Source organism: Leguminivora glycinivorella, chromosome 1 (genome assembly GCF_023078275.1).
Source record: "Leguminivora glycinivorella isolate SPB_JAAS2020 chromosome 1, LegGlyc_1.1, whole genome shotgun sequence".
NCBI classification, from domain to species: domain Eukaryota; kingdom Metazoa; phylum Arthropoda; class Insecta; order Lepidoptera; family Tortricidae; genus Leguminivora; species Leguminivora glycinivorella.
In genome coordinates, this window is record NC_062971.1 from 31,936,662 (window position 1) to 31,960,089 (window position 23,428).

Genomic DNA, 23,428 nt, shown 5'->3' on the forward strand with positions numbered 1-23,428 from the left:
TCGATCAGCATGATTTAAAAGGCCACTTTCAACAAATGAAAGATGTTTTAACCGGTAATGTTTGACGCCTGTTGTTAAAGAAATTTATTCCTATAATTCCTATTATCATAAAATAAACGTAAACTAGAACTAAAAAGCAAGAATGGCAAAATTCTAAACCTTTTCCCAAAGTACTTACTCTTTACTTGATATTTAATTAAACATCAAGTAAAAATGAAACCTTTTCATTATATTGAATTAATATTATATAGTTATCTAACTTCATATTATGTTACATATATTGGAAACGGAAATATATTCAAAGTAGATAATCGCATCTCATTCTGAATCACGCCGTGGAAGTTATTGAATACTTATTGGATATCACCGACCCATTTGCAATGTAAAGGATTTGTAAAAGATAAAAATAGGAGTGGGATATATTGGTAAACTGTTTGCGGTGAAATAAGGAAGTAATCCCTTACACAAATTGAATACATGATTTTGTTGGCTTACCAGGGTTGTTTGCGTTAGCGTCCCCCACGTTTCTTCCTAACCATTCCGATTTCAATGAAATTGTATTCCATGATTCGAATAAAATTCAAATTCGCCAAGTGAGACGCTCGTACCGGGCTTGTAGAGTGAGATTCAATCAGAGAAGGCTTCGGGTGCTCGCTGTTGTCTCATTTAAATGAATAAATGGTCCGGTTCCCTCCCACATAATTATATTACTGTGTACGGAACAATAGGGTACTGGCGAATTGTATCTTTATTTACATTTCCAGTCGAGGCTATTAAGAGGTAAGAATAAAATGGAGATTAAAAGGTAAATTGGTTTAGATGGCGTATAAATATTATAAATTTATACTGCGATTTTGTGCCCGTTTCTCGTAGTACGTTTTCTTTGGATGAAAGCCCTTTTTGCCCGTTCTGGGTTTTCAACAATATCAATACCAAATTTCATCTCAATCGGTTCAGTGGTTTGAATGTGCATAGCTACCACATACACTTTGAATACTTTTGCAATTACATACATTAACTATACCTAAGTACCTAATACAATAACTTTAATAGATATATTATAGTAAAAATGAGATGTAGGTATGGAAGAGGAAGACATGCCGCGTCGACCCCAAGTAACTGGGATGAGGGCAAGAGAATGATGATACAATGTAGTAAAGGATATAGGATGATAGTGTGGAAACAACACAAATCCAATTTCCCAATGAAAATTGTAATAATTTTCTTACACGACCAACTCATTTCATTGGCTGTTCATTTTTAAAAGCGAATTGTTCTAGTAAAAGAAAATTATTCCGATTGAATACATTCGCAGTCATCGAGTTGCAGACAAAGTGCCTTTGTGTAAGTAACAAGAAACAATGGTGGTTCCCCGACTCCCTAGTTTCCTTTAACAAGCAGTTGGATGACAGCCAAAACAAAGAATGTTTTTTAAGCTCAGCGCATAACTACCGTCACATTGGAGACGCTTTGTCCTGTTATTCAGACGATTTATTCGCTTTAAGTAGGTGCGCGCTTGTGAATTTTGTTTGGAAAAATTATTTAAAAATGGAGGTTTAGGAATAATTTTCATGGCAAAAGTTTAGTCTATCTGCCATAATTGCTGTACAAATATTTTTACTTAAATGAAAATATTACCAAAGAAAAAGCGACAATTTCTGTAAAGCTGGAGACCTATCAGTACCCATGCACTGGGCATCATTGCGAAATGTGCTCACATACTTAAGTAAATAGGTGCCATGAGAGTCGTATCGCCAAAAAAGTACATAATCGAATACCGCTTACCGTGCTTTACGTTCCGCCTATTTCCTTATTATTCTTCAGTTATTCGATCTTCAAAAAGCCGTTAAACGCCCCTAATGTTTCTCCTAAATTCCGCGATGGTTTAACGACGATATGGTAATGACTCGACATCTAGGAGGCCGAGGCACGGGCTGCCCGAGCCTGCCTTTGTCATTATGGGCTCTAAATCTCCTCGCTTGCTCTTTGAGCTATTTAAATTAAACAGTTAGTTTGAAAAAGGCAAAGTTGAGAGAAGAAAAATAAGCAGTTTTCTTTTTAACCCTCGACGCAAAAACAACGGGGTGTGTATGTTTGACGTGTTTGTCTGTCTGCCTGTCTGTCTCTGTGTGTGTGTCTGTCTGTGGCATCGCTCCCAAACGGATAAACCGATTTAGGTTTAGTTTTTTTTGTTTAAAAGCTGAATTAATCGGGATTGTTCTTAGCCATGTTTCATGAAAATCGGTCCACTATGTCGGGAGTTTATTCAGAATTTAAATTTTGTGGTTAGGTTAATACTGCTTCGTTGTGTTTTAGGTTTGAGTAAAACTATGAATCAAACTCTTGTATTATTTTAATTTCACTGCTCATTTTTATCAATTTTGAGCTGTATATTGTTTTTTGACAATCACAAGGTTGAGTAGCATATTGGGTAGGTTGTATATATTTCGATCAGGATTCAACATTAAATATTTCCTATTAGCTGCCATCTCAGCATATGCGTGTGCCGGACTATGCACTGCAGCTTCGACCTATTCCATTTATTTAGAGCCCTACGAAAAATAATCATTACAAACCTAAATTCAACAACATAACTCGTACCTAACAATTTACAATCTTGTATATAATATAAAATAATAATAATAAAAAAAAAGCCCTTTATTCATTTGTTTAACTAATACATTACACGTGTTTATATTTACAGTTAGTTTTATTATGAATCTCTATGGTGGGTAAAGGCCTCCTCCATTGTTAGCCATTTTTCTCTATCCTGCGCCGCCTGGATCCAGTCCTTGCCGGCTATCCTTATCACATCCTCGTCCCAGCGCGTGAGCGTGGTAAGTGGTAAAAACGGTGGAAGCAGAAGGCCTGCAATAATCCTCGGATTGAGTAAGTATCTGAATTGTTCTGATCAACTCCATAATGGCGTAAAACGTTGTGGGTTTGTTCCTAACCATGTGCTTGGTTATTCACAGGGATGATCTGTCTTCTGCTGTGGGATTGGGAGCGCTCCGCTAGGAAATTTCTTTGACCTTTAGCGGTGAGCTAATTTATTAGATTGTCTTCTATTTTGTCATGCTGGTCTTGAGAGAATTAGACTAATGTATTTTTATGTCGCTTTCAGGAGCCGGGATTATGTTTATAGATATTAAATAGATATTTATAGATATATATATTATTAACTCTGGAAATCCTTGTGACCGGCGCAAGTTCTGAGTCCTGTTTGCTGGAAGACGGCCTGCCTCTGCCGCATTTGTCTCGGTGTCCACGTGGCACGCGTTCCGGGTTGAGAAGTCTCCGCAGTGCAGCCAACATTCCCCGGGAGGTCCCGTGCCACCTTCCACAGCTTTCCCGAAGGTTCACCATCTTAGAGGTCGGTCCAATTTATCCTTCTAATGGTCAGGGCAACTGCGTCAGCTGAAATTTAGTTAGATTAAATTCATAGGGTCAGTAATTTAGAGCAAGCAAATATTTTTGAGAACTGGTACCTAGGTATTTTAATAGTATAATTTCTAGTTAAAAATTAAGATAACTTGTGTGAAAATTTACTTTGAACCCTTTTAAGCGACCTAGCTTCCCGCTGAGCTCTGTACATTTCATTGGTGTCGAACAAGAGAATTATAGGTCAGTTTTCACACAGTTAGCGCAGTAAGTAAGTAAATTAAGAACCAATTTGACAAAACACACTTTGGCAAGAATATTTTCCATATAAATAAATGTTATAAAATATAAACAAATCTTAAATTATTTATCTCCACCATATACTTCCCTTTGCAAGCTTATTTCGACACCGTTTTTTATTATTTTCAGTTTTAGTATTTTTTTCTATTATTATCACTTGTGTCCTTAATTTTGTACAGCCGGAGCTTTAAGTTTATTTAACAGTAAGGCACCCTGTGATAATTGGCTCACGCGCAGGCCCCTCTTGCCGAATGGGCCCTTCTACTTCGTCACCTTTAATGTCCACCTTTGATCTTTTTGGCGTGCTGTGTGTCCTGCCCATTTCCATTTGAGTTTTTTTGCATAACTTAATGCATCTGTTGCTCCTGTTGTTTCCCTTATCTTTGAGTGTCTTATTTTTTCTATTTTTTTAATATTGAGCATGCTCCTTTCTAACCCACGTTGGCATGTTACGATTTTTCTTTGGGCATTTGCTGTGAATTTCCATGTTTGACTTCCATACATCAAACAAGGTAAGATGCTCGAGTTCAGGACTTTTGTTTTTATGGTTACTGGCATGTTGCTCTTAAATATATCTTTTAGGCTCCAGTACTTGTTCCATGATTGTTGCACTCTCCTTTCTATTTCCATTTCGTTATTATTTCTATTGAAGCTTATATTTTTTCTTAGATAGGTGTATTTTTCAACATATTCGATATTGTTGCCATTGATGCTTATTGGTCTTTTCCAACTATTTGTCAAAATTGCCTTTGTCTTACTTAGATTCATTTCTAAACCCACTTTGACACTCTTTAGGTGTAGGGATGTCGTCATTTGCTGTAATTGTGTTCCTGTCTCCGCTATCAGCACTAAATCGTCAGCAAATCTTAAATGATTTAAGTAAGTACCATTTACATTAATTCCCAACTTATTCCAGTTTAGTTTGCTGAAGATGGTTTCAAGTATGGCAATGAATATTTTGGGAGACAGTGGGTCTCCCTGTCTTACTCTCCTTTCAATAGGGAAACTCTGGCCGAGCGACTCCAACTTGATCCTTCCTGAGTTTTTTCAATATATACTTTTCAAGGTCTCTATGTATGTGTCTTCCACTCCTTGTTCTTTTAGGCTTTCCCATATGCTTGTGTGGGTTACTGTATCGAATGCTTTGCTGTAATCTATGAATGCAAAGTACAAGGGTCTCCGCCGCTCTATATATTTCTCGGTGATTAGTTCAAGTGTGTGGATATGATCAATTGTCGAGTATCCTTTTCGAAATCCTGCCTGCTCTACTGGTTGTTTGGTTTGGCTTCTAATATTGCATTTATTCGTGAGTTAATGATTGTTGAAAACAGCTTGTAGAGGCACGGTAACAGGCTTATTGGCCGGTAGTTGTTGATGTCCTTAGGATTGCCCTTCTTGTAAATCAATATAATATTCGATTCCGACCAATCTGAGGGAGTTTCTGAGCTCTGTAGTATTAAGTTGAACAATGTAGCTAGGATCGGTGCCAAGAACGTGCTTGCTATTTTAAGTGCTTCATTTGTGATGCCATCTGAGCCTGGGCTCTTTTCTAGCTTTAGCTTTTTTATAGCTCCCATAATTTCCATCCCGTTTACCGGTTTAATACTTTCTGTAATAGTATTTTTTGTGGTGTTGACTTCGCTTGTTATTTTTTCTTTATCACTATATAAATGTCTGTAGAATTGTGTTTCCGTTTCAAATGATATCTGTCCTGTTGTTTAGATTTTTATCTTGTTTCTGCAGTTCTCCGATCCAGGTTTTGTGGGTTCTTAAAAGTTCCTTGTTTGCCTTCTTTGTACTTCCAGTGTGTAGTATATGTTTTAAAGTAGTTTCTTGTCTGTATTTTTTGTAGTCCTTACGTATATATTTATTTGTTAATTTATATAGTGCTGAAAGTTTGTTTTTCATAGTTCTTGTTTTATTTCTTGCTTTCTGTAATTCACCTCTTCTTTTTAAAAGCGACAATGTACTTTCAGACAGTATTTTATGATTATGATGTTTTGTTTCATCTGTTTTTATTTGACATTGTTTTAAACTGCTGATCATTGCGTTTTTTAATTTATCATGATAGGATTGTACTGTCATGTTTTTCTGGTGTTCCTTTAAGTCTGTCAGATTCTGTTCTAGGCATTCCAGAAACTTAGCTTTTTAGGGTTCCGTAGTCAACTAGGAACCCTTATAGTTTCGCCATGTCTGTCTGTCTGTCCGTCCGTCCGTCCGTCCGTCCGTCCGTCCGTCCGCGGATAATCTCAGTAACTATTAGCACTAGAAAGCTGAAATTTGGTACCAATATGTATGTCAATCATGCCAACAAAGTGCAAAAATAAAAAATGGAAAAAAATGTTTTATTAGGTACCCCCCTACATGTAAAGTGGGGGCTGATATTTTTTTTCATTCCAACCCCAACGTGTGATATATTGTTGGATAGGTATTTGAAAATGAATAAGGGTTTACTAAGATTGTTTTTCGATAATATTAATATTTTCGGAAATAATCGCTCCTAAAGGAAAAAAAAGTGCGTCCCCCTCTCTAACTTTTGAACCATATGTTTATAAAATATGAAAAATATCACAAAAATAGAACTTTATAAAGACTTTCTAGGAAAATTGTTTTGAACTTGATAGGTTCAGTAGTTTTTGAGAAAAATACGGAAAACTACGGAACCCTACACTGAGCGTGGCCCGACACGCTCTTGGCCGGTTTTTCATCTTCGTTTTTCAGTAGGCTAAGTTGGTTATTTGAAAAATTAGCTCTACTCCTTTTTTGCTTGGTAAGTTTAATAGAAGCTCGTAATAGTGGCCTGTGGTCTGAAGAGTAGTTTAATTTTATGGTCGCCATGTCGGTGACCATTTTTGGTTGGTTGGACAACATGTAGTCTATCTCGTTTTTATACTTGCCGCATGGGGATCTCCAAGTCCACCTCCGGTTTGACTTTTTCTTGAAACAAGTATTTATAATTGTTAGTTTATGCTCCAACGCGAAGTTGATGAGACGCTGCCCCCTGTCATTTCGTTCGCCATATCCATGCTGTTTCATGATTATGTATTCTTCATTTGTGGGTATACCAATTTTTGCATTAAAGTCCCCCATAATTACAATGTGTTTATGTGCCTTTATTAAGGCTGAGTTTGTAGTATTGTAGAATTCTTCTAGTTCGCTTTCGCTTGATGATTCCGTTGGCGCATATACTTGTATAATTGATATTTTGTATCCTTGTATGTTTATGTTCAATATTGCTACACGCTCGGTTAATCCAAGGAAACTTTCTATGTTGTTTTTTAGTGTTTTTTTTACTATGAAGCCCACTCTATAACAGCCTCGGGTGCTGCCTATGTAGCATAATATAAAGTCACTGTACTCTTCTATGTTGTTACCGAGTCTTCTCACTTCTGAAATTCCTAGTATGTCAAATTTAATTGACTTTAAGGATTCTTCTAGTTCTATAAGCCGTTCCTGTGACATCAGGGTTCTGACATTCTATATGTCATCAAGTAAAGTGTGTTTGCCTCTTTTTCTGTTTTGTTACTTTTAGTATGCCAGTATTCTTTACTAGTATAGCTTTCTGGAGGGTTTTGGTCGCTAGCCCCACGAGGACCAGTCGGCTTGGGGAGTACTGTTTTGTTTTGATTGTTTGGTTGTGTGGTATTGCTGTCAGTGTTTGTTACCTGGTTACCATAAATTGCTAGTTTTTTGACTGTGAGTTTATTTGTTTGTTACTGTTACAAATGAGTTTATCTTAGATTGTTTGGCAGGCTGGATAATTCTTTCCTCGTCTAAAACCCTGTTGAAATTATTTGTTGGGGAGGTAGGAGGTGAAGATGGCACCCTTTTCCGTTTATCCTTATTTTCAGTCCTCTTTTCCATAATTATCAGCTTGTCATGTCTTATGATGGCATATTTTCCCAGTTCCCTTGCTTCTATCATTTTTGGTATAAGGGTTTTTCTCTCCTCAAGAACATCTTTTGTAAAATCTTCGGTTATTTTCACATTTTTTAGGGTAATATTTCTTGTTTTTAAGAAGTTCTTGTTTTCGCCATCCTACTGTGAGGGATATTTTTATCGGTCTGATTTTTGTCTCGACTTTTTTTCCCAGTCTTTCTGCTCTGCTAATCTCCCACTTGTTCCATTCCGCACTGTTTGATATATTGTCAAGGTTGTTTAAAGTTGCAAGAACTATTTCCATCAGTTCAGTATTATTGTTTTCCTGTTCTTCCACGCCGTGGATAATCAGGTTGTTCCGTTTCGATTCTATTTCCATGTTTTTAATTTTTGATTTCAATATGTTATTTTCAAGCTTGAGTTTTTCGGTTTCTTGCTTAATTGGTAATAACTTTTCTTCTATTGTTGATGAAATCATTTTTTGAACCGTTTCATTTATTTTATTAGTTATTAACTAAAAACAAAAAAATTTCATTAGTTAAAATTGTTATTAGTTAAAAACAAAAAACGAGAAAACAAATAACTTTTGTACCAGTAACCTCCGACCGCGTGGAACGAATGAAGCAAAGTTTGGTTCAGGCGCTACCCTCCCTGTCTTCCGATATGAGTCCTTATTATTATAATATATGAATTAATTCTTTCTCAATTAGTACGACATTTTAACGTTAATAATTTAATGCATAATAAGCAATTTGGCTTCACACGGGGTCGCTCGACAACCGATGCTGGTGTTGAGCTAATTAAGCATATTTTCGATGCCTGGGAGGAGTCACAAGATGCTTTAGGTATCTTTTGTGATTTATCTAAGGCCTTCGACTGTGTTTGTCATGAAACATTGATCAGGAAACTACATTATTATGGAGTCAGAGGATCAGCACTAAATTTACTCAAGTCCTACTTAAATGGTAGAATACAAAGGGTAGATGTCAATGGACAGAGATCAACTGGGTCATTGGTCTCTATGGGTGTACCACAGGGATCAATATTGGGGCCTTTCCTGTTCCTTATCTACATAAATGACTTGCCATTCCTTGTAAAGACCCACCATGATATAGTATTGTTTGCAGACGACACCTCACTTATTTTCAAACTCAAACGACAGCAACAAGCTCACAGTGATGTAAACAATGCTATCTCTAAAGTAGTGAACTGGTTCAATGCTAATAATTTATTATTAAATGAAAAAAAGACTAAATGTATTAAGTTTGTCACTAATAGTAACGTAAGGAATGAGCAAACAAGTGTCGTTGTGAAGGATGAGGAATTGGAACTGGTAGATAGTACAGTTTTTCTTGGTATAACTTTAGATTCTAAACTTCAGTGGGGTCCCCATATTGTTAACCTCTCGAATAGACTTAGTTCTGCAGCTTTTGCAGTGAGCAAGATCCGTCAGTTAACAGACGTGAAAACAGCTCGATTAGTTTATTTTAGTTACTTTCACAGCATTATGTCATATGGTATTTTACTTTGGGGCAGTGCTTCAGAGATAAATACCATATTTATTCTGCAGAAGAGGGCTATTCGAGCAATATATAAAATGAACCATAGAGACTCACTTAGAGATAAGTTTAAGGACATTAATATAATGACAGTGCATTGTCAATATATTTATGAGAATATTACGTATGTACATAAAAACATTTGTAATTTTAAGAAAAACTGTGATGTACATAGTATAAATACTAGAAATAAACATAAACTCGCGGTGCCCTTCACACGGCTCTGTAAAATTAAAAAATCATTCATGGGTAATTGTGTTCGATTTTATAATAAACTTCCGAATCATATTACTGACTTGTCAATTAATAAATTTAAGAATCATGTAAAGCGTGTACTCATTTCCAAAGCTTATTATACAACACAAGACTACATGAATGATAAAACAACGTGGGATTAATTGTTATTCGAAATGGTTTCTTATTTTTACGTTTTTTATTATTATTATTGTTGATGAAATTAATATTGTATTTTTTGGACATTGGATTTTTCCTAGAAACATTCTAGACATGTATTTTTATATATACATATACCTAATTATATATTTTTTGTTTAACGATTATTTTTATATGAAATTGTATATTATAGACTCAATATTATTATGAACAATAATTTACAACAATAAATTGCTCTGATAATTAGGTTAGATTAAGATCATAATATATATGTAATGAACTATTCATAAGAGCTTGTAACTAGGCCTACATGAATAAAGATATTTTGAATTGAATTGAATAGTTTGTATTTGAAATTATTCCTTCATTTTTTCCAACAGTAGTTTCATTTGTTCGTCCATTTCTCCCATGGTGTGTTTAGCGGAACGTTTATTGTTTGCTTGAAATGGAACGTAATTTTTCTTATTAGGTTGCTTGTCCTTCCGATGTGTCTGTCACTTAGTTCGATATTTTAGTGTGACAACACTGACATAGCTGTCTGTTATGTTGGCGAGAAGAATCCGACTCGTATATTTAATGACACTTCACTTTTGAAGGTTATGTTAGTATTGGTTTTCACAATGATTATATTATATTTATCCTCTTACTTACAATTAATTTGATATATCTTTTTTTTTTACTGGCAATGTCCTCATTGTTTATGTGTTTTACTTGATTCGTAAATAATAATGTCTGTTGTCTGTTTTTTTCTTATCATATATGTATAATAATAATTTTGATCATTTAAAAAAAAACAATATTTGTATCCATTGTGTGTTGTTGGCGTAAGTGCCGCCATTTAACCTAGTGTAAGTCAGGTCCCCGCAGAAAACCAGCGCTGCGGATGTCCGCGGCATTATGCTGAGTGGGGTTCCTATTTTTGCGTCTGATGTTTTTTTGTTTGCATGACTTCTGTTTTATTTGTACTTTGTTGTGGCGTTAAATAAATGTTTTCTATTCTATTCTATTCTATTGATAAGAGTTTTTCGTAGAACTTTGTGATTTACAATGATTTCGTCTCGTACAGTTCTAGTCGTTATCACTATTCACTGGTTTAATGTTTTTGATTCGTTTTCACTAACTTCTTGATTATTTTCCGCGGAGGACAGTAACATCCATCTTAACTGTTAAACACCGGAACCGGAACCGGAATTTGTATATAATATACAAATTTAAATTCATTTGCGGGTTAAACTCCGGGAATTTTGCAAAATTCATATTTTGGAGTGTGATAAAATGTCTTACTTAAACTTATGAATAAAACATAGTTTCGTTATAAATTATTAAATTTCTTGCTTAAACTTATTTCCGACGAAGCAAAATAAAATTTACAGAATCGTCATGAAAATGTGTTGTCAATTTTAAATATCCTTCAACGTTGTATGACTGGATGTAAATACTCGTACCCTGATCAAAAATGGCTGTGTTATAGTTTTCTGCGAAGTATTTCATCACAATTTAAAACTTTATTTGATTTATCAATATTATATAAGTAATGATGACTATTTATTTTACGAAATTCGTACAGTGATTGATTGATTTATTTTGGACTATTTAATAGACAGTAATTGGATAGCAAGAAATCTGTTCAATGAAATGTAAAATGTTTTTTGTTTTATATTTATATGCTGTTCTGAAATATTTTATAAAAAAATATAACGCTAATAATTAAAAACAAGTTATCAATAGGTATCCTTCACAAAATGTTTGACTCAATAGCTCAATCATTATATCAATGAAAAAAAAAAAAAACTACTAGGAACAGTAATGCGGCCTACATAGTTTACATTGTTTACAAATGACTCCTTACATCAGCTTCCTAATAATTAGTGCATAGGTTGGAAATTGGAAATGAGCGTGAGCCAGCAATATGCTGAGGTGAGGTCATTTCGTGGCTCTTCATATTTTATCTGTATATCTCGAAAATTGTTTATTGTCTGTGTGCCTACGAATAAACCATTATTCTATTCTATTCTATTCTATTATAAATCTTTCGAATTGATTACAATTTCCAAGTACTTTTCAATCCCGAGCATCTATGTACAGAATCTCTAGCTAATCGTACAATATCAGAGCATATATACTAAAGAGAGGACTAGCCGGCGGGCGTGAACTCAATAAAATTGTTAGTTAGTTGAGTACACAGTTGTATGCAGTTGTGTGCGTGCGCGTATGATAACACGACTCGCTGGTCCTTCGCATGTATATTGTAGACAATTAGAAATGGAAATGATGCGCGTGTATTGCACAATAGGGTGCGTCCATCTACAAGTGTGTGTGCTTTATGTGACTTCAAGAACTACTATGTGTGTGGTTAACTTTTTACTGTAAAGTGTTTACCTTAGGTAAACATTTTAATCCATCCTCGGTTCATCTTACAGGTTTAATTAAAACTGAAAAGCATTTAATGAATACCGTAACAATAAGGCTTCTGTTTCTAAGACTGCAGATTGCAAACGACAGGTCTACAAGGTATCTTTTGTAGTTGCTTTCTTGGAACATTTTCTCACATAAAGCGCCAGGGCTTCCTCTGTCTGAGAACTTGTGTACTAATTATAAACAGGCAGGCAAGGACAAAAATGATGACTACTTATTAACGTTTCTTAATCTGATTGGGAATCTTATTTTATAAATAAATAAATAAATCCCATTTCACGGAATCCTTATGGTATCAATTCGGTGTTGGTTTGATACGTCAATTCACATTATTTCCTACTGGGTTACACAATAATACGAAAGCTCAAGAACCCATAAACATCTGTAAATCGGCCCATAGTGGAAATAGCAGTTCCAAGTATTTCTTGGGCCATTTTTCCGTGAATCCGGTGTAAGTTTAGGGGCGATCCTGTCGCGGCGCGGCCGAGTAGCGATAATTTAGCCAGAATGGCTTCCATGTCGGCGGCAGCACCTCCGCGCCAGCCGCCTCAAATAATAACCACATTATGACTCCAGCCAGCCCACCGCTTAAAGTAGGTGACGCTAAGTAGAACTGCTATTTGGCTCGCTAAAAATATACCTAGCCGGCACGCGACAGTTTTTGTGATTTGATAATCGGAATTATGAAATAGGTACATTTTTCTAAATAGGTTTTCATTAAAAATAGCATATTTTACAATTGTCATGTCAATGACTGTAGCTTTATTGAAAAGAGTCAGGTGTGGTAACAATCAGACGAAAGTTGTTAAGACTCAAAAATTCTAAGTAGAAGAAAATTTTATACTAAGTATTAATTAGCCTAAACATGACTTTGATCATAAGATTACAATGGCGACGCGACGGTGCCATAATACTACATTCTCATTGTCACCCAGCTTAATACCTACGTGTATGTGTGTGAACTTTCAAATTTGAAAAAAAAGACTAATTTTTAGCTTGTAAGATTTGACACATGCAAACAATTTTAGGTAAATAAATTGCTATTTAAATAAAAATATATATCAAAGGTAGCTGAATCATACCTATAATATTCTTTTATTTGTAGCGAGAAAAAGGATGACTTGTCTTTATAAAATGCTTTTAAACAGCCCCTCTGTAGGTTTCCATTAAATATTCATGTACCCTTTCACAGTTTTTAATTATTTCATTGTTCCGGGATGTCATGGAATTTTCAAGGAAAAAAGTGCTTTTATTTAGTTAAAACAATATTAAAAGCATTAAATTTACTGAATCAGAAATATTTCAAAGTGATTTAAAATGTTCTAAGTCGAGTATATTTTTGCAAAATACGGTTTCCGTTATTATTAGTACATTACTTACTCAAGCATTCTTCTGAATTTTTACAGAAAATAGAGAACCTTCAGAAAAGTAAGGTAAGCTAAGATTTTTTTCAGTATGTAGATAGGTATGTGTTTTTTTTTTTAAATCAAGCAACAAAATGACGAGACACTTATCATAATGAATGTGTTATATGAGACAGTACTCTGTACTTTAGGTGTTTAAAAAACAAATATTTTTTAAATTGTCTGGTAGTTGCAACATTTGTTGGTTAACCAACCGAATATTGAAACCTGCCTACCTTCTTATTTGGTTGAGTAATGTTTTCATTTACCCTCAAATGGCTCACGTGGCGTTCGCAGCACACTCATAAATCAGATCAGATTACTCATAATCCTCACACTTCTTACAATTTCGTGAAAGACAATAAGTAATTATTTAATAATGGCATAAAACTTACAGTTTTATTTTGCGATGAGGTGGTTTTAAGAACTTGTTTTTGAAGTGAAACTTCTTATGTGACTTTCAACTGACAGCGTTTGACGCGCTAAACGTTTAGCGATAAACGTGTTGCCAACTCGACTTCCGGTTGGGACGCCATCATAGCGGTTTCGTGTCGTGAATAATTTATTTTTCTTTTACTCATTAATGTTGTTTAAAGTGTAATATTGATAGCGGTATTATGCAGTAAACTAATGGTGTAGTGAGAAGCTGATGAAGAATTGTTCTCGAAACGCGTTTAGCCTCTTTTTTGTCGTAAACGGCCGGTAGTCCACGTGCTCTTGTAAAATCTAGCTATCAATTTACAAGTGCTAAGTCACCGTACAATGTCGTACTTACCGTACAAAAATTACTAATATTAGCTCATATCACCTTGACACTGGCGAAATAGTCCCAATGGACTGAAGCCATTTAATTTTAAAAACTGAACTGTGTTGCCAACTCGAATTTTGAAAAACAACACATTACAAAGTTTCACTTCTTCCGCGCGGAGGGACTCGACGTACTATTTTTATTTTTTATTTGCAGGATTACAGAAGTCATATTTCATGAATAAAGGGGTCTATAAATTTAGTCCCTTAAAAACAATGTTTCTTGAAACATGACCACATCCAAGAATTATGGAATACTAGCTTTTTCCCGCGGCTTCGCTCGCGTTAGAAAGAGACAAAAAGTAGCCTATGTCACTCTCCATCCCTTCAACTATTTCCACTTAAAAATCACGTCAATTCGTCGTTTCGTTTTGCCGTGAAAGACGGACAAACAAACAGACATACACACTTTCCCATTTATAATATTAGTATGGATATGGATGTTGTTTGCTCCTGATTGACAGATAGTACTCAGTAGTACCTATACAGTTTCCTGATTGGCAAATTTCGTGGAACATCTCAGTTCGCATGCAAGGTAATCTCTTGCAGTCGAAGGGGAATAAATCCAAATACATTATTTTAAAAATATGTTTTCTTAGGTACGCTTGTATGTATAAATTATAAACTTAAATATATATCATATACGGAAAAATAATCTACCAATACCACCGGTGGCCAAGCCGGGAATCGAACCCTGAAGTGTGTCTGAAGATTACGCGGCTAACGTCGTTACCTCTAGACCACCCGGTTGCCGATGCCGCTATCTATTTCAGTTTATTATCCATCCTTTGTTGGTGTGCCTGTGACAACATAAAATAAAATATCTCAGAATCATTACTTAAAATATACAAGGAATACCAACAGCTTTGAAAGATACATTAGTTACTCTTTTTGAATGGGAATACAGAGCCAATTGTAGGACTTAAAAACAGAAACTGGATCAAATAATATACCACTAACTAGATAGATTATACTTACAGACTGTTTAGGTTTAATCATTCAACAACAATATATCCCTAAACCAAATTTAGTTAGAAAACTGAACTATACCAAGGTCAGTGCCTAATTGATGAATCCCGTTAAGTTCATCAAAAGTTTAATCGAGTTTAAGAACGTAGCTCGTAGGAGTTGGTTCGAGTGTGGGTAGCGGTATTCAAACTTAATACACGGAAGCTACCCACATCATTTATCATCAATATTGTTATTAATGCAAAGGGAGGCAAGTGTCCTTTATTACCTAATTAATTTTGTTTTAATAAAGACGACGAAGTTTATTCGCTGTGTACTCGGTACCGAAAGAAGTTTGAAACTTCGCTAAGATTTTGCAACGCGAGGCGCGGTGTACGTTCAGACTACGCTACGAGTGAGCTACTACTGATTGTCGATCTACACTTTTATCGTCATCAACAATTAGCTAAACGACATTCTCTCGTGATCCGCCTGTAGCGTATGCTCCAGATCCAGAATAATATCTCGGTGTTTTATTTAGTGGCCACAATTTCATTCTCACCTACATAATTTTATTATACCTTTCTGTCAAGGTATAAAACTGATGGCTAATCGTGAATAAACAATATATTTTTGCTATTATGTGATCATTTCATATTCTGCAAATTTAACTTATTTTAATTATATTGATACCATTTTCTTTTACTTTTTTGACGATCACAATATAGATTCTTATAAATTGACATAAATGTAATTTGTACTGTAATCATGTTGTGAAATAAATATATCTAATCTAATCTAATCTAATCTATTTACCTGACGGTAAAAAATATATTCTGTAATTAAATTAACATCTGATAATTTGTGGAAATCTATAGATATACTACCCGACTTTGTGAAATGTGAACTGCAGTAAAAACATAATTAATCAGTACACATTACTCATTAATGCATCGGAATACTCGTCCTGTTTAAACTAAAAGTGGTAAATTAAGCACTATGTTTTAAAATATATTCAGCAATTAAATGCAAATTGTATAATAAATTCATTGTATAATTTGTCACTCACTGGAAATCAGTTATTTAAATTGGTTGTAACGATTGCCTTTTGTTGCGAGTTTGTTAAATTCATTATATTATGTACTCTTATTCGTACTTATTCTACTTTTTTTGCAAGTAGTTAGTTCATTTCATAACCAAATGGCATTTATGCCGAGAAACTGAGTCCACATTGTAATTTATAACTATTCGCCTTTTGCACGACTAGTGCTGCCCTCATATTATGGAGTATTATTAGTAGTAGTACTATTTAGTACGTACCAATGACTGTTAACATCATTGCTAGTTGGAAGTAAGTGTATGTTAGGTCACGCGTAACTGCGTCAAAATATCGGGAGCTCGAAAAAAAACTAAAAGGTAATCACGGTCTACATCCCGGTCAATATAAGTAATTAAGTATAATGAAGCTAATCATGAATCATTCCAAACCATTATGCCTTTGCGATTAGCATGTAGGCGGCAGGAAAACTTTTGTATTGAATCACGGGAAATAAGTTTTTTGCAAACATTACATTTTTGGCTCAAGCTTTTATCACCGACTGTACCTTTCTTTCAACAGTCATCTACTGCTCTTCGAGACGTTTCTAAAAACCCCTTAATGAGGATATGACATTTCATAACAGAGTTCCTATGACCACCTTTTTGCTCCATCATCAGATCAGCTTCATGATACCATAATATTGCATTGTCATGTGATTTACATGTGTGTAAAATTTCAGCTCAATCGGAAATCGGGAAGTGGGAGACGTTTCTACGTTTTGACCGAAACTAACATACTAACAAGGCAAGTAAAATAAAAATTTAAGCTTGTAAAAAACAACATAAGGTAAACCTTTCTACTATGTTTTGTTTAAACCGAATATAATATCGTTTTTAGGGTTCCGTAGTCAACTAGGAACCCTTATAGTTTCGCCATGTCTGTCTGTCCGTCCGTCCGCGGATAATCTCAGTAACCGTTAGCACTAGAAAGATGAAATTTGGTACCAATATGTATATCAATCATGCCAACAAAGTGCAAAAATAAAAAATGGAAAAACATGTTTTATTAGGGTACTCCCCCTACATGTAAAGTGGGGGCTGATTTTTTTTTTCATTCCAACCCCAACGTGTGATATATTGTTGGATAGGTATTTAAAAATGAATCGTAATTAAAATATACTTATCGTAATTAATTTTCATCTAAGTCCGTAAAACATATGTGATGCACCATAAAGTGGTGGACCAAAAACGTTTATTTCCTTTAATAATGGTTAAAATGGTTCGCTACGTTTATAAATGAAGCGTGCGTGAGGAGGTAAAGTCAGCCAACTCTGTACTCACCTTTCGTCGAGTGACAGGCACAATCTGTTTTCAAATAATTACTTGTGAAAGCCGAGACGGGCAGAATTAATTTGTTTGTTGGAATCACAAGTATCACAACTCGGTGCAATGGGAACGCGTATCGTGGCCTTCACGCCTGCTTGGTTACCCTTCTTAGGAAACTTTGAGACTATTATGCTCATCAACATTATGACAACAGACGATTCGGTATTACAAAAATCTGCGAAATAATTTGTGCCAAAGCATATTCTGCGTAAGGTGTTTCTGCCAAACTTGACTTCTGCCAAGAACTATTATACGAATCAAATATGGTGCCCGATTGATATTCCGAAATAAAATACGCCGATTTTCGGTACGCCGACAACGATTCGCCGACGTCTGTTTTGGCCGAATTACGATTGGAAGATTTTCATTTCGCATAATATTCGTTGGTAAACGGAGTCGGTAGGCAGAAATTGGATACGCCGATTTACTTTTCGACGAATAATCATTTAGTCATTGTAAAAATTGGCCGACACAAAATTGGTCGAAACACAATAGGTCGAGTGAATATTTGGTATTTTTTTGTTATGGTGAGTTGGTTGGAGCCTGGAACTTGTGTACAAAGTGTTCTGCGGATTCAAAAATCTAGTTGTTAGATTGTTTATAAGAGTATTTCACATTTATTTCATTTACTTATTTATATTAATCATCATGTTCTGATTCTAAGGATTAACTTTAGTAAATTATGTATTGTTGTTTTCAACTCACCAAATTTTTTCAAGAACATAATGTTGCCAGTATAATTATGTAAATTATTACCGCAACGCAAAAAAAAATCACATTGTAGAAGAACCCCCCCCCCTTCTTCCCCCTTTCTTCCCGTGGGTGTCGTAGAAGTCGACTGTGGGGTATGGGTTAAAGTGTGGCGCTGTCACTGCAATGTCACAATCTGGATTTCTTTCAACCCCTTTTTGCTAAGAGTGCACTGAAACTTAGTAGTTCATGTGCTCTACCTACTCCTTTATGGGCTACATGCGTGATTATATGTATGTATGTAAGAAAAAAAGTGTCTTGTGCGTAATTTTTTTACAACATAATTCATTCGTTCGAAAATATTTTAACAATGTATAAAATGTGAAACGTTATTCTACTAAATGTGGCCTAAACGAAAATATTACTTAGCTAAATGAAAAATGTCTAATAATAGTTCGGATAATTTGCACAGAAGCGAACTGAACTGTATGCGAACCAAGATTCTACGTAACGTTATTCGACCAAAAGTGACAGCGATAGTTTGATTATTCGGCTAAATGGCATTCGGCGAATCAATAATCGGCTAAAAAATTGTCGGAGAATCATTAGGTAGCCATCAAATATATGCGTAAAAAGTTTCTGCCAGATAATAGTGAACCAGAGTAGGTAAAACAAGTACCTATTAAAACAAACTTACTTGTATTATCTTCACGAGCCATTCCTTTCGTCGCCAGCTATCAAACAGTCTTTCACACACATTCAATATATACGTTTTATTTTCCTAGATTTAAATTTTGATTAAAATCATATTATTAAAATTAGCGCTGGTAGCCTAGCGGTAAGTACGTGCGACTTTCGTTCCGGAGGTCGCGGGTTCGAACCCCGGCTTGCACCAATGAGGTTTTCGGAATGTATGTGTGAAATGTCATTTGATATTTGCCAGTCGCTTTTCGGCGAAGGAAAACATCGTGAGGAAACCGAATTCCAATAAGGTTCTAGTTTACCCTTCGGGTTGGAAGGTCAGATGGCAGTCGCTTTCGTAAAAACTAGTGCTTACGCCAAATATTGGGATTAGTTGTCAAAGCAGAACCCAGGCTCCTATGAGCCGTGGCAAATATCGGGATAACGCAAGGAGGATGATGATTTTCATAGATTAAAAACCTAAAATCTGTTAAGAAAATACAACTTTAGTTCCGGTCTCATAAAGAGTAGGTAAAACAAGTAATAAAACATACTCCCTCGTATTCACGAGCCATTCCTTCGTCGCCAGCTATCAAACAGTCTTTCACACACATTCACACATTCCCGGCAGCGATCACATTACACAAATCTTTGCAAACTGCTCGTTCCGCTGCAACGAATCCTGTAAAACAACACAAAGCAATTTTATGAGCTCCCGACTTACGTATATCTACGTCGGGATAATGCATTTATAAAGGGACCGTTCAGGTATCACGTAAGCAGATTTATTACGATTATTTTAACACTCCCACATCTCGCTTGTCAGAAGAAGTAAGCATTTTCCTAATTGTTTTTACAAGTATAGTCAATGTGTGGGTTGCCATTTGTTTAAAAAGTAAATAACTAAGGATGACGTAATCATCATCTAGACCACCCTACCCCCGTGTCATCAAAAATAAGCAAAACAGAGACTCTTTCCTCATTTACGTAATACTTGAACGGCCCCATATACAGACAGCGCCGCGCCATAAGTACTTAATCCAATAATGCAGTTCTACTTTGTAAGCAAGCGCGTTCATTTTGATACCTGCGACCCAATTTAGTACTTATGAAAGTGAGGGCTATATGGTTAGAAACTTTTGCTGATTGCGGACGTCGCAGGCTGGACCAAAGTTTGTAATTTAATTTTCCCCTCACTCGCTCGGAAACACGTGTTTTGTCCTTTAATACCAGCGGGTAAAAACGCATTTTATCCACTAGTGGGTAAAGTAATTTCACCTTGAAATAAACCCAAATTAATTGCTTTAAAATTGATCTGCTAGTAGGTTTACCCTATAAATGATGAGTAATAAAGATGATTTACCATTGAATAAATTGATGAATTTGATTTATTTTTGTTTTATAGTCAGTATTTTGTTCGTGTTGGTGTGGTGAAAAATTTTGTGTTTCACTCGGTGCAACGTTTTTTAACTTCTTCGTGCCTGATACCCTCGCAACGTTCAAGATTCCACTTTTTGAACCACTCGCTACGCTCGCGGTTCAATATTGGAATCTTTCGCTTGCTCGTTATCAATATTGGCACTCGGCGTTAAACAACTACTTTGCCCCTTGTAAAACAAATAACTATTGTTTCCTTCATTTTGGCGGCTCATCGGTCGATGGTACTTACTGGTCTTTAATAAAGGAGAAATATTATGTTCGAAAGTTTAAAAAAATATGTATTAATAATTATGCCCCCTATTAATTAAGTACTTACTTACTTATTATTATTTTTTTAATTAATTTTAATGTAATTTTGACGATTCGATAGAGGTTGTAAAATCCTACTTGAATAAACGATTTTTTACCGTTCCAACCCTAACGTGTGATATATTGTTGGATAGGTATTTAAAAATAAATAAGTGTTTACTAAGATCGTTTTTTGATAATATTAATATTTTCGGAAATAATCGCTCCTAAATGAAAAAAAAGTGCGTCCCCCCCCTCTAACTTTTGAACCATATGTTTAAAAAATATGAAAAAAATCACAAAAGTAGAACTTTATAAGGACTTTCTAGGAAAATTGTTTTGAACTTGATAGGTTCAGTAGTTTTTGAGAAAAATGAGCGTGGTCCGACACGCTCTTGGCCGGTTTTTAGGGTTCCGTAGTCAACTAGGAACCCTTATAGTTTCGCCATTTATTTATTTATTTATTTATTTACTTACAGTATACAATTGTACCTTAACAGCTAAGGCCACAGTGGCACAAATTGTTATCGATAATACTTATACATCCAGTACACAAGTATATTTTACAAAATGATCTTAATTAATAGTGATACTACTTACAGGCATCTCTCTCTCAATCACCTTCTTACATTCAATCATCAATCGTCCAATTGCACTAGCGAACAAATCACACTCCGGGTATGCTTCTAGCACGGAGTTGAGCAGTGCGTGCGCGCGTGCGACCGGCGCCTGCGCGTGCGCCCGTGTGCGCGTGGCGCCCTCCGCCAGCAGCGGATGGCGCCGCGCGCGAGTGTACTGGTTAGGCACAAATAAGCGCATGAAGGCTTCGACCAGATCCACGCTATCTATTGTGCTTCTAATAACCCCGATCGTAAATTTCGCCAGAGAGAGTAACCTCCGTAACTGAAGCGAGTCGTATCCCAGATGTCCCTGCAAAAACAACGTGGGGTACATATACGGATAGCACGTGTGTATTTTTTTGTATAATGCTCTGAGATACGCCTTTTGAACTTGTTCCAGCATGAGGATATATTTACTCTCATGCGGACTCCACACCACTGCGTTCGTTTCGAGTATACTACGCACGAGTGCCGCATATAACACGCGTGTGGCTTCCACTGTCAGAGGCGCGGAATTGCGCAGGACGAAGCCCAATCTTCTGTACGCAGTGTTGGTCACGGCCTGGACATGCTCACGAAACGTGATATTTGAGTCAAAAAGAACCCCTAAATCGCGTACCTGTTCCGAACGCGACACGTCAACGCCGCCTATGGTATAATTAAACATTTGTACTGTGCGAGCCCGGGTGAATGACATCATTTCGCATTTACTGGCATTAAATGTCTGTCTGTCCGTCCGTCCGTCCGTCCGTCCGTCCGTCCGTCCGTCCGCGGATAATCTCAGTAACCGTAAGCACTAGAAAGCTTAAATTTGGTACCAATTTGTATATCAATCACGGCAATAAAGTGCAAAAATAAAAAATGGGAAAAAATGTTGTATTAGGGTACCCCCCCTACATGCAAAGTGGGGGCTGATATTTTTTTTTCATTCCAACCCCAACGTGTGATATATTGTTGGATAGGTATTTAAAAATGAATAAGGGTTTACTAAAATCATTTTTTGATAATCTAACTTTTGAACCATATGTTTAAAAAATATGAAAAAATTCACCAAAGTAGAACTTTGTAAAGACTTTCTAGGAAAATTATTTTGAACTTGATAGGTTCAGTAGTTTTTGAGAAAAATACGAAAAACTACGGAACCCTACACTGAGCGTGGCCCGACACGCTCTTGGCCGGTTTTTACTTTACTATGTCAGTTTTGAGTACTTACTACACTAAAATTAATGTCTTGAATTGAAGAAACGCCAGTGGCGAAGACTAAATTGGGTTCATGTAGCCCATTTCGGTTTATAATTTATTGAAATAAATGCAAATCTTCAAGGTAGGAATCAATATTTGCTGTTCAGGTAGCTAGCTGAAGGATCGTAAACAATTCGTTCGGCTAGGTTGTTTCGACTCTGACCTGTATCCTACGAGATCAGGTGTTAGCCAAGGATCCTTGCTAGGCCCCTTTCTCTTTACCATAATGGTAAATGATCTGGCTGGCTGTCTGGTCTCTGGTAAACTGCTGTTATATGCTGATGACATAAAAGTTATGGTAAATATCAGAGACCCGATAGACTGCCGGGACATGCAACGTAACCTGGATGCGATACATCGATGGAGTGTTAAAAACCGCCTCTCTCTTAATGTAGCCAAGTATTACATTATGAGTTTCACCCGAGCTAGGCAGGAAATACCCGCGACCTATTTCATTGATAGCGAGCCGCTCTCCCGCACTCATTCTATGAAGGACTTGGGTGTGGTATTTGATCCTGGGCTTACGTTCCATGACCACATACGATCTTTGGTGACGGAAGGTTTCAAGCGCCTGGGGTTTGTTACACGCAACTGCAAAGAGTTTACGCATGTAGGAGTGTTTAAAATTCTTTACACTGCTCTTGTACGATCCAAACTGGAAGCAAGTGCGTGTGTATGGAATCCATACGAAACAACCTATGCATTGATGATCGAGAAGGTTCAGAAGTGTTTTTTGCGTACTCTCTATAAGAAATTGTACGGATACTACCCTTTCATGTATCCGACAGCTTACTTACAGGGCACGCTGGGATATAACGCACTGGCGACACGGAGACTGTTCGACCAGCTGGTGACAGTCCTCCGTATCCTGCGAGGTCGTCTTGACTGCCCTGAGTTAGTTGGTGAGGCATGCCGCCTATTCGTCCCGGACGGGCGCGCACGGTTCCGCGCCGACCGC